Consider the following 12838-nt stretch of genomic DNA (forward strand, 5'->3'; position numbering starts at 1 on the left):
CTTTCTTTCTCTCCCACAAACTCCATCAGAAATGAGTCTTTGTGAGACTTGTCACACCAACACAACTTCTTGGAGCAGGAGGCCTTGCAGGGTCCCAAAGACTCATTTCTGGCAGAGTTTGGGGGAGAGAAAGGAAGACTTTTGCTGTTTTCCTTGCATGCAGCCAAAAGCAGAAGAAGAAAAAAGCAGAAAGAAGCAGCCTGGTGGCCAAGCGAGGTACGTGGGGCAAGTGGGGCAAGTTCATTCCCTCCACCCTTGGCGCCACCCCTCACTACCTCGTGTTGTTCACAATGCAAGTGATGCAAGCCCTGTGTTCCCGCAGGCCATGTGAGTGGCAAAGCCTTGCATTCCCACACAGCCTGGATTAATTGCTTTGGGGGTGACATTTCTCTGTGGACCACCAGCATTTTCTCACGGACCACCAGTGGTCCCCGGCCCACTGATTGGTGACCACTGAGTTAGAGGGAGGTGTGTCTGTTGGATGAAAAAGATAAGTGAGACATCTTGATATATACAGGTAGTCCTCAATTAACAACAGTTGATTTATTGACCAACTGAAGTTACAATAGCCCTGAACAAAGGGGTTTGTGACCGTTTTTTCACACTTACGACCGTTGCAGCATCCTCATGGACATGTGATCAAAATTCAGATGCATGGAATTGGCTCATGTTTGTGATGGTTGGCGTGTCTCGGGGTCGTGTCATCTCCTTTTGTGTCCTTCTGACAAGCAAACTCAGTGGGGAAGCCAGATCTGCTTAACAACCTTAACTTAATAACTGCAGTGATTCACTTAACCACTGTCTCTCTGAGCAACAGAAATGTTCGGCTCGATTGCAGTCATAAGTTGAGGATGACCTGTAATATGGCGGGGGCAGGTTGACTCTAGAAACGAAGGACCCATGTCCGTCCCATGACATCCAGATAGAAAACATTCTAAAAGAACCATGTTTGGGTCAACAGAGGTAGCCTTGATGCAGAAGTGGGATTTAGCAGGTTCTGACCAGTTCTGGAGAACCAGTAGCGGAAAATTTGAGTAGTTCAGAGAACCGGCCAATCCCACCTCTGACTGGCCCCACCAACCCCATCTCTTCTCCGCCTCCCATTGAGTCCCCGCTGATCGTTGGCTGGCTCTTCTTTGGTTGTCCTGCCCAGGAGAACGGAGCTGGAAAGCAGGTTAGTTGGGTGGGGAGGGAACGGGGATTTTGCAGCAACTTTCCCCTGCCACGCCACGCCCACAAAGCCACGCCCACAGAACCGGTAGTAAAAAAAATTGATTCCCACCAGTGCCTTGATGGTGACGATAAGCAAAGACCAACAGAAACAGGGATGTTCTTTTGGGGGGGGTGGGATTTTGAAGAGTTTCACAATGTGCTTTTTTTCCTCCTTCTCAACTCGATCCCCGTTTCCGAACTTGAAAACAAGGTGGATTTGGCTGTAAGCTGGTGACATTTTTCTCCTCGACAGCTGAAGGAAGTGTGCTGACCACCAGTCAGGATATCTGGAAATTGGCAGATCCTTTCCTTTCCTTGCTTTTCCTCCACCGAAAGTCAGTTGTTTACTCTACAAAAGCCGGTTTCTCCTTGACAAGTGTCCTAACCAGAGAAGCGATTGGCTTGGCTAACCGGAGATGTTCTCGCAGAGACAAATCTCTGGCTTTCTTCTAGGGAAATGTTTGAGTTGTACCTTCCCTGCCGGAATCGAGCAGCCATGGCAATATTAATTCTGTGCTTAGACACTCACGTGTGTGCTTAGAACAGAGCAGCACGCAGACCATGTCAGAGGCTCAGTATTGTTGGAGAGAAATTGTAAGGCAATCAAGCAGTTATAGGGTCCTTGTAGTAGTTGTGCGGCAAACAACTTGATTCCAGCAGGGATAAACTTGCTCTTCCGGCAAAAACATAGTAGCGAGTGCAGTTCTCTGTACATTAGGAGAATACAACCAGTTATTTGGGACGGCATAAAAATGTAAATCCGGTTAAAGCTCACCAAAGTGTCCTTTTGTGTTTACTGCATGTGTGAACCATCCCTGGTAGGCTTGACAATCATCGGATTGGCCGCAGCCTATAGAATCCGGTGACACAACGTTGTCAATGAGAAAAATCTTGCTCGACAAAAACTCAAACCAGCCGCCTTGTGCTAATTGCAATTACACAGTGTCTTTCAGCAACTCAGTGTAAACACAGCAGGGTCACTGGCTTGTATCTCTTGCTCCACTAATAAAACTCATCTCCTTCCCAGAACTGATTATCTGACAACGGTCAACTGCTTCCCAAATCATTGGCTCTCTTAGAGAGTTATCACCCTGGGCTTTCAAGAAATTCAGCAAAGAGAAAGAGAAAGACAAGCAGGCACTTCAAGATATTCCCATCACCGTCTTCCAAAGTGTCTTTAGGGTCATTCAATCCCGAGCTGATTAAATCACTACCAGAAGCAATGATTGTGTAGACATCGTGGAAAAGGATTGCCCACTTTCAACGGCTTGAGTGTGACTTATCTCAACCACCCATTTCTTGACTGATCCGTGTTCACACCTACTCATGAAAATGATCATCGGGGACAATCTAGAATGATAAATGTTCAGGGATCTTTGCCCAAAGGCATTTATGACAATTTGAAAAAATTGCAACAAACAAATATTAATATCTGTATTTATTAAATACAGAAATGCTTCTGGACAGATAGGAAGCAGTCACGTCCAGAGAGGGCAAAGAAAGAGGCCAAAAGAGATTCATAGAAACAGAGAAACCTCAACTTTACAACTTTAATTGAGCCTGGAATAACGGCCGTAAGTCATTGTGGCTGCAAGTGGAGGCATCGTGTGACTGAACCTGATTCGCTTTGGGTGTGATTTTTTTTTTGCCATGGTCCTTAAGCGAACTCCACAGCCATTAAGCAAACACTGCAATTTTCCCTTTAATGGAGATCTCATCCAGCTCCATTCCTCTTATGAATTGGGTGCTGATAGAAATTGTCTATTTGGGCTGCCTCATGTGACCCTCTCCATTGGGTTCTTCTTCATCAAAGGATTTAATTTTGGAACCAGAAAACCTCAGGCACAATACCAGAAGACCTCAGGCACTAACCTTAACCCCCACACCCTCCTACACACAATCTATCCAAAAACTGATCCACGAAGACTCCTCAGACGTGTTTGCTTTTAAAATGCCTGTTCTTCTTTTCCTTTTTTTCCCCCAAAATGCATTCTTTTATATGTCTTTTTCAGCCACTGGTGATCTTAGAATCCAATTCCGGTTCATACACTAGGCGGTCAACTTCACAGGAGAGGAAAAATCACAAAACACTGGAAGCGTTATCCTTTTAGGAATGTGTTCATCTGCTTTTAGAATTTGTAATTGCATTCATTTTATTTTTCAAAAAATGTTTATCCAATTCTCAAAAACTGCCCGGACAGTTTTCTCTGCAAAGTTTTTCAGAAGTGGTTGGCCATTTCTAGTTTCCTAGGCTCCAAGAAGGGGACTGGCTTGAGGTCACCCACTTGGCTTTGCGCCTAAGGCAGAACTGTAACTCACAGACTCCTGGTTTGCATCTTGGTACCTTCACAACTCCACCATGCTGGTTCTCTATTCAAATGTTACTGTCAACTCTGAAGCAAACCTGGCTGAAGCCATCTTGTGCTGCGTCATAGTTGCCACGAATTCTGAGAGGGGGAAGGGAGGGGAACTAGATAGTCAAAACAAAAAGATTTCTTGTGGGAACCAAGGTCATCCCAACAGGTGGTAGTTGAAGGTGGAGAGGAGTGCCCAAGCAGCCTGCCAGCTACTTTCATTGGACAATGTGACTGGGGACATCTGGGGAGGGAAATATTTATTCTTTTAATTAGGGAAAAACCGAGGGAACTTTTAGAGTTGGCTTTCACTAGCTGTGCCAATATGATGTATCCAATAAACATGTTCTTTGAGGCATCTACCTGCCTCACTTCTGATTTTTGCAGATGCATTACTCAGAATGCTGACAGTTCCATGCAGTCAAGTGGAGATTTTTACCTCCTCTTTTCTCCTGATCCCACCTACTCCTTGGAGGAAACTCCCAGCTCCCCCCCACTGGAAGGCCAGAAAAACTCCTTCCTGTCTTGAACTTCTCCAACACATCTCGAGCAAAGCTAAATTGTTCCATCAAAAACTCTCCTCCACCAAAGACCCCACTGGAAGGCCAGAAAAACTCCCTCCTGATCTTGACCAACACATCTCGAGCAAAGCTAAATTGCCCCATCGAAAGCTCTCCTCCACTAAAGACAACGGATCCACTTGTAGGTTTCCTTTTCCAAGCTGAGGCTTCACCTTTTAATTACCATCTTCGCTGCAGGGAGGACTACAAAGGCAGTTCGCTGCGTGACCCGCTCGTTGGCCTGTGAGGAGGCCAAGAAGCCGCTCAAAATGCCTTCTGCTTTCCAACCACAAGTTTATGAATCCCAGAACGTTCATCTGCTCAGGTCAGGCCGAGAGCTTGGCTGAAGTCGCCGTCCAACATTTTTCTCTGTCAGGCAACAGAAAGCAGTACAAAGAATCCAGCTGTTCGCCCTCAGCTTGCAGGCCCCTTAATTAAAACAGTGGAAAATTAGATAACTTCACAGATTCATCACTGCCACCACAAGCTGTCAAAACGGAAAGAAAGGAAGAAGGGGGGAAAATACAGAAAGAAAGGAAAAGGCAACCCTTTAGCGTTACCACCTAGGTTCTTGTTTATATTGGTAAGTAGTTGGCTCCACATTGTGGGTATGAGACCTTTTATCTTTTCATTAGCGTTTGAACCTCATTCATGCATCCCCTCCCCCAATCTGGGCCTAGAAACAAAGAAAGGAAAGGAGGAAGGGAAGGGAAGGAGGAAGGGAAGTGGAAAGAAAGGGAAGGGAAGGAAAGGAGAAAGGGAAGAGGAAAGGAAAGAAAAGGGAAGGGAAGGGGGAAAGGAAGAGGAAAGGAAAGGGAAAAAAAGGAAGGGAAGGGAAGGAGAAAAGAAAGGAAAGGAAGGCAGGGAAGGAGAAAGAAAAGGAAGGGAAGGAGGAAGGGAAGAGGAAAGGAAAGGAAAAAGGGAAGGGAAGGAGAAAAGAAAGGGAAGAGAAGGAAAGAAAAGGGAAGGAAGGAAAGGAGAAAGGAAGGGAAGGGAAGGAGGAAGGAAAGAGGAGAGGAAAGGAAGAGGTGGAAATACCCCTCTCTGTGGCTATTTAAAGAAGGAAGTATTTATTTGTTAGGGTGACTTTTTCTGTTAGAGAAGACAGGTGTAATTTGTCCTTCCAGACTGATTATATTAATATTGTCTTCGGAGCTCTTCATGTCCCCAAAAACTGCAAAAAAAAAAAAAAAAGCACCAAGGAAGTCTTTCACTTTTACACTTCTGATATATAACAATATTCGTAGAGTTGTAATTGCAGGAATGTTCCAATCTCGGATGGCAAACCTCAGATAAAGAATGTTTCCAAGCAAATACAACTCAGGCAAACAAAGTCACTAATCTAAAGGAGGATTAGAGAGAGGAAGTAAACATATGTTAGACTTTAACTAGAGATAATTAATTGTATGGATTACTGTGCTAAACAGTAATGAAAGTTAAGCAGTAACCAAAGTTAACCAGCGATGGAGGATAACTAAAAATGTGTATAAATGCAAGACTAGACTCCAATAAAGATCATCATGATTCAGTTGTTCATGATCAAACAACTCAACTGCCTCATCATTACAACAAGTGGCACATGAACAGGGACCCTCTTACTTCGTCCAGCAAGGATTTGGTGCACCTTCAACCCATTGTGGTTTCTTCAACCTTTTGGTTTCTGTAAGTATTGAGTCTTCGCTTTCTAAGGAACAAAGGAAGCATGTAGATGAATTAGGCTATTTGTTGAAGAAAAATAATACCGAGGTACCACAGAGAAATCTCTTAAGGCTGGTCCAGGAGATTGCACCTCGGTGCCTATGGTACCCAAAAAAGGGGTCTTTAAAATTAACTGATTGGGAACGTATTGGGAAAACGTTGCATACTGAACCTCGAGCAAAAATAGAAGTTTTCATGTGTGGCATTTATGTAGGCATGCAATTGAAAAATTTGGTCACAACGAACTTTCTCTTTTAACACCTCCACCTTCACGTTATACTAATGTTGTCATTTGTCCCCCTTCTTCACCTGAATATATGTCTTCAATTCCCTCAGCTCCTGCAGATACAGGGCAAAAGCCTCCTGACTCTATTGTTCAGTCTTCTTTTCAGAAAATGGTAGAGACTTGTAAAAGGGATGCCTCTGTCTCAGGAACAGAACTTGCAGAATTATTGTCTGTTTGTTCAGTACAATATCGTCCTGGTCAGGGGTCACAGCTTGGACTGCAAGTAGCAGAATGGGAGGGTCTGCCTTATCAGATCTTAAGAGAGTTCAAAAAGGCAGTTACAGACTATGGGATTAGTGGTAATTTTACAAGAGAACTTGTAGAAGGAATAAAAAATGGTTATACAATGATTCCTGAAGATTGGAAGCAAATATTTCGCGTGATTTTAACATCCATGCAATATGTGGTTTGGGAGAGTGAATATATGAGACATGCTCAGGCTTCTGCTTTAAGAGGGGGAGGAGCATATACAGTTGAGCAGCTATTTGGTTCTGGACCATTTGGTACAATTCCTACTCAAGTTGTTCTTCCTCCAGCTACATTAACTATTGTTTCTGAATGTGCCTTTCGTGCTTTTCTTAAGGTACCCCAAGCTGGAGAACCTAGAGCAAATTTTTCAAACATTCGACGGAATGCCAATGAGCCTTATGCTGACTTTGTTGAGTGTCTGTCCAAAGCAATTAGACAGCAGTTTGATCATCAGGAAGCTGCTGGTGAACTTCTTCACCAGTTAGCTATTGAAAATGCTAATGCAGATTGTAAAAGAGCTTTACAGCCGTTAAAGGCTACTGCTCATTACACTCTGGCAGATATGCTGCGAGTCTGCCAGGATATTGGACCACAAACTTATAAAATGCATATGTTAGCAGCTGCTATTCAGAAAGGACAGCAACCAATTGGTAACTGTTTTAAGTGTAAGAAGCCTGGCCACTTTCAGAAGGACTGTCGTTCTACACCTTCTATGCCTCAGAATCGTCCTTCTAAGAAGTGCCCTATTTGTAAAAAGGGATTTCATTGGGCCATTCAATGTCGGTTTCAGTTGGGAAACTTGCCAGTGGGTGTGGCACTCACCCAGAATCCAAAGCGTGCCTTTCCCATCACTCTGAGAGTGTTCAGAGTGAGAACAATTCATCAGTGGAACAATTTATCTCCAGAGGTTGTGGGTGCTCCATCGCTGGAAGCTTTTAAGAAGAGATTGGACAGCCATTTGTCTGAAATGCTATAGGGTTTCCTGCTTGAAGAGAGGGTTGGACTAGAAGACCTCCAAGGTCCCTTCCAACTCTGTTGTGCTGTTATTCTTTTAGTAAATAGGACCCAATCCTGCCCTTTGTTCTTTGATATGCAAATGAGTAAGATTTCCTCTACATATCCACCATTTTTGATCAGAGACCCAAAAGGTAAAGGCATTAAGCGTTTCTGACCTAGGTTGCCTTCTAAATCTTAGCTGTTCCTTTGTACTTTTGACAGTCACTTTTACATGCCAAGCGTGTTTCTTTGAAGTCCCTTCCTGCCTTTGTAAAGTTGCTTCCGTTGGGAGGGGGGGGAGGAGAGCAATGGAAGCCCTTCTAGATCGGGAAGAGACACTTTCTGGCATCCAGTCCGCGTCAAATATATTCTGTGGACCTTCAAGTTTCACTCAGGTTTCTTTTCTTGTCTGTTAGTGTCATTGTTGTTTTCAACGATTGTTTTCTTCTGAAGCCTTTGAAGGCTTCTGGAGACTTCATCTGAACCGCCTTTGGGACAGCCCATCTGGAAAATGCTAATTTAAACCAAAACGGGAAAACAAGCAATGACTTTGTGTCCTTCACAGCTAACCTTTGATACTTGGAAATAAGCTTATCTCACAAAAATCTCTCCCAATCTTCTATATATATATAAAAGCGAAAAGCCCCTCACGCATCATCACAACCTCTCCAGAACTGTAAAGCCTACAAACTTGACATTTGGCATGTATCTTCCTCTCGGCTTCTAGGGGCTCACTAAGAAAGGATTTTTCAAAATGACCCTCAGAACATTAGTATTTCGTATGTTATTAATATTATTAACATGCTCTTATGCTAAGGTGTTCTACTTCCCCTCCCCACCTGGAAAGAAATCTGTGCCAAATGCAAAACACAAGCGGAGGAGAGGAGCTTCCGTTTCACTTTTAGTTTCACAGCAGCAACCAGCTTTAGTACAGAACAGTTGAGCTAAGCCACACCCAGGCTCCTTGCTGTCTCCTTCTTGCACGCACACCAAATATTGTTTCAGTTTCCAAACAGCCCTCACTGACAGGACGCTAGCCAGACGAATACTGATGGATACTGAATTTTCCTCCCCTTACTTTCCTCCCCCAAAACTAAGCCCAATCACATAGTTTCGTAGCGAAGCATGGATATCGAGCTAATACTTTAATAATGGAAGTTTCCTTTTCGATGCCAGATCTTGTAAACCAGCACCTTGGAACAAGACTTCCTTTGGTGTGCACACACACACACACACACACACCCCACTGCATACAGAACAAATTTCCCCTTGAGATAAAGCGACAGTGACCTCCTGAAAAATCGTATTTATTTACCTGGGTGTTTGAGACTTCACACAGGTATCCTCACCGCTATTCACACCTGTTGATTGATTTCTTCAGTCTGATGCGCTTGTATTTATAAACTGAACACAAGTATGTAAATAGGCAGCTCTGTCTGGCCACATGTGAACAGTTCAGATGAAGAAACAAACCACAGGCCGCATTTGCCAAATATAAAAAGGCCGAGATTTCAGCAAACAACTCGGCTGTCCTTTCTTTCTTTTAACCTCCCTTGTCTTACACGGGGCCTGTTTGCTTTGCAGCTAGGCAAGCCGCATTGCAGGGAAGTGATTCAGCAAAGACTTTGACTGACTTCGCTTTATTTTCTCTAATTCAACAAGTGCGTGTTTTTTTGTAAAAAAAGAAAAAAAAACACCCACAGAGGATTAATGGAGAGATTAGAATAAAATGGAATTATAGGTTATGTGCCATTCTCTCTCTCTCTCTCTCTCTCTCTCTTAAATCAACTTTCACTGTGCAACAACCTGACAAGACAGGATTACTAAGAGCTGGGACACCGTATCCTATTTCAGAATACTGAGAAAAAAATGAATTGCAAAAAAAAGGACATATATTTAACATCCCTATTTCCAACCTCCAGGAAAAGAAATGTAGTATTCATGCACATACACACACATTCATTCTCATTCTCTCTCTCTCTCTCTCTCTCTCTCTCTCCTTCCCTCCCTCCCTCCCTCCCTCTCTCCCTCCCTCCGCCCCCTCTCTCATACACACACACACACACACACAGAGAGTATCTGGGAATATTGAGAATAGTCATCCTCACCTAGCTACCTTAGAGAGACTGAACAGACAAACTGCATACAAATAAATAAATAAATAAATAGTAGAACACAACCTCCTGCTATTTTTTTTTCCTTTTCCCAATTCAGACAATTCAGTGCTTTCTGAAGGATTTATCCATTACCATGAAGCATTTAGAAGGGTCTGGAGTTTATGAAGAGCCCAAACGATCTTCTGGGTTTTATCAGATTTTGAAGACAAATAAAGTACCTCCAGAATGAAGAACACAAGAAAAACTAGACTCTCGGTCTCCCCATCATTTTATTCACAAATATTCATCCAGAATGAGAAAAAGACTCCTCTAGATAATGCAGGAGTTGAAGTGTGCTCCTCTCTGGACAAACCATGATGCATTGCATGGGAATCTAGATAAGCTGGATCAGGATTTTGCAAAGAGTTGCCCTCTAGCCATTTCCAGACCACCTAAGCAACACAGACGAAGGAATTGCTGTCTCCAGGTATATGGAGGACATCAACCTGAGAGATATTAAAAGACTAGATGACCCCACCTCCACCCCTTCCTCTCTTCCAAGCAAGCTGAGAGCCTTGGGAGACCTTAGACATAGTCTGGAACAGTATTTCTCCACCTTGGTCACTTGAAGAAGGAGTGTGGACTTCACTTCCCAGAACTCAGGCTGACTGAGGGATTCTGGGAGTTGAAGTCCACACACCTACAAGCTGCCAAGGTTGAGAACCCCCAGTCTGGAAAGAGCTGGCAAATACCCCCTGAGTAGGGGGGAACAGGAGTTCTGCAGCACCATGGAGAGCTCCTAATGGATGGTATCGAAACCAGATTGACACCCAATACAAGGGATCCCTTTTATTCCCAGCAGGCCCCCAGGGAATCCCCAGAACAGCCCTGTCCCTTAAGTGCAACTCAGATAAAGGCCCTTAAACCCCACAATTACAATAGAGCAAGCTGGAATATGCGAGAGGTAGGTGATGGATTCAGGAAGCTCTTGCGGGATTGGGTGATTTAAGGACCAGGGATCAGACTTCCGCCTCTGCATTTATAGGAGACCAAGACATAATTGAGGGAGGGAATACATTTGCAGGGGCCAAGAATCAAAGTGAGGTCAGAATAGCTATCAATAGCGCTTTAATTTGCAACCCGAGCAAGGCTAGATGGGGGAGGCTACATATATCACGTATGACGGCATACATCAGCCCACCCAACATCCCCCAGGCCTGCCTGCTTGAAAGCATGTCATGCTTTTGGGCTGCAATGAGACAGTAATCCTTTCTGGCAGGAAGCCCTGTCCACCACACCCATCGCCATAAACCCTGATATGATCCGGAGGCTGAGCAGCCCGACGGAGTTCAGGAGGTGAAACTGGGCAGAGGGAATAAGACCCCCCCACACACACACACACACAAAGGGGCAGGAGGACCATGAGATGAGGACCCTGGAGGACCACTTTCTCCAAGCTCTTCTCTTCCCAATGTTCTGGGTCTTCCAATGTCGGAAAGCCCATCATGGAAAACCAACACATTTCTTCCTGGAAGAGGGGGAAGGAAGGAAGGAAGGGAAGAAGGAAGGAGGGCTGGAAGGGAGGGAAGGAGGGAGGAAGGAAGGGGAGAGGGAGGGAGGGAGGGAGGGAGGGAGAAAGAAGGAAGGAAGGGTGAAAGGAAGGGAGGGAAGGAGAAAGGAAGAAAGGGAGGGAGAGATGGAAGGTTGGAGGGAGGGGAGGGAGAGAGGGAGAGAGAAAGGAAAGGAGGATGGAAGAGAGGGAGGGAAAAAGGAAGAAGGGAGGGAGGGAGAGACGGAAGGTTGGAGGGAGGGGAGGGAGAGAGGGAGAGAGAAAGGAAAGGAGGATGGAAGAGAGGGAGGGAAAAAGGAAGGAAGGTAGGAAAGAAAGAAAGAAAGAAAGAAAGAAAGAAAGAAAGAAAGAAAGAAAGAAAGAAAGAAAGAAAGAAAGAAAGAAAGAAAGCTAGCTCATCCCACCAGCCAGCCAGTGAAATGTGGAGAAACTAATACGGGAAATTAGAGGTGGAGGAAAACAGTCCAGGAGCGATCCCCTAAAGGGCAGGAGAGCAAAGCAAAGGAACTGAGAAACCGTTCCTCCCTCAAGACATTCCCAGTTCAACAAAACCCAGAAAACCAGCCCTCACCTCCACGATCCAACCCAAACCTCCCTTATCGCAACACCTCCCCGCACGATATTTGCATCCCAGCCCTTCCCCAAATTAATCCAGGGATTAATAATTCTAAACACTCTCCCAGAAAAAAGCAACCTCTGCAAACAAATCCTAAACTGCTTACGGACCATTCCCAAAGTCAAGCCCTCCCTGTCTAACCTCTGAAAGGTATTTGTTTCATTCCCTCAAAGGCGATGCCGAGTCGAGGTTCTGTTGTTGACCTGGGGGGGAAGAAAAAAAAATAACAATAACACAGCGGTTCAACCAGGATGTTTTTCCCTCCTTTTCCTTGGAGGCCCCTAATCCAGGCATTGACAGGAGCCTTCCCCGGGGCAGCTGTTTGTCCTCTTTACGTCAGACGTTTGATCGATGCTCCGGCATGGATCCTGCCGCCTTTGACAACCGAAAAGCTGCCTGCCGATTGACAAACGAGGTGGTGGCTGACAAATTGAAGTGTAGCCTCGACGTTTAGTGTCAACCTTCCAAGCCCTGCAGATAAAAATAGAAACTTTTGTTGGGGGGGGGGGGGAAGATTGGATTCAAAATGTCTGTGCCTGCCATTTGAAAGGGTGGCCCCTTTTCCAGCACTGGCTTTTTCCAAAACCTCCAAAACCTTTTCAACTAAGCCTTGGGGGCAAGATAGGGATGATGTTTCTACAGGTTGAATCATCTCCCTGGGATCCCGAGAAGATCAACGTGACGAGATGTCTTCGCTTGCTGTTGGGGCAATAGAAGTCGAGTCTCGTTTGGGGGACTTGGGAACAAAGTGCAAAAACAACAACAACAACAACTAACAAAGAGATATAATATCTACAAGCCACCCAATTTTTCAAAGCAGGAGAAATTCTGCCCAGCAGCACTGAAGCAGCATCCCCAAAACAGGGTTGCAGGCAGTTCCCAACTTATAACCATTGGTTTACTTCAGGGGTCAGCAACCTTCAGCTCTGGAGCCACGTGCGGCTCTTTCATCCCTCTGCTGTCTCTCAAAATATGCACCGCAATTGCCAATGTGCGACGCCCACCGTCATGCGATGTATTGAGCTTTTCGACCCCCAGGAGGCTAACCATGGGTAAATCCAAGAAAAGAAACATTTCAGAAGAAAACAGAATCTTTAATTCAACTATATATGCTAGTTTTGTGGCCCTCGGGAAATAGTCAGGCATGGGGAAGGGTTTTTTTTTTTGGCTCCTGGTGTTTCCTTTTCTGTGGGAAACAGGT

The 12838-nt window shown here is 44.8% G+C and overlaps 1 long non-coding RNA gene across 1 annotated transcript; it reads right to left on the reverse strand.

Annotated features, from left to right (window-relative positions):
* Nucleotides 1–2635: 2635 nt before the first annotated feature.
* LOC148124860 (uncharacterized) lies at nucleotides 2636–8888 on the reverse strand. Its single transcript, XR_015744994.1, has 2 exons — nucleotides 8671–8888; nucleotides 2636–4555 (listed from the first exon to the last, which is right to left on the reverse strand). It is a non-coding gene; the product is annotated as an uncharacterized LOC148124860 (long non-coding RNA).
* Nucleotides 8889–12838: the final 3950 nt, after the last annotated feature.

The sequence above is a fragment of the Pseudonaja textilis genome, chromosome 11 (genome assembly GCF_049901715.1).
Source record: "Pseudonaja textilis isolate UNSWEBS1 chromosome 11, rPseTex1.2, whole genome shotgun sequence".
NCBI lineage: Eukaryota > Metazoa > Chordata > Lepidosauria > Squamata > Elapidae > Pseudonaja > Pseudonaja textilis.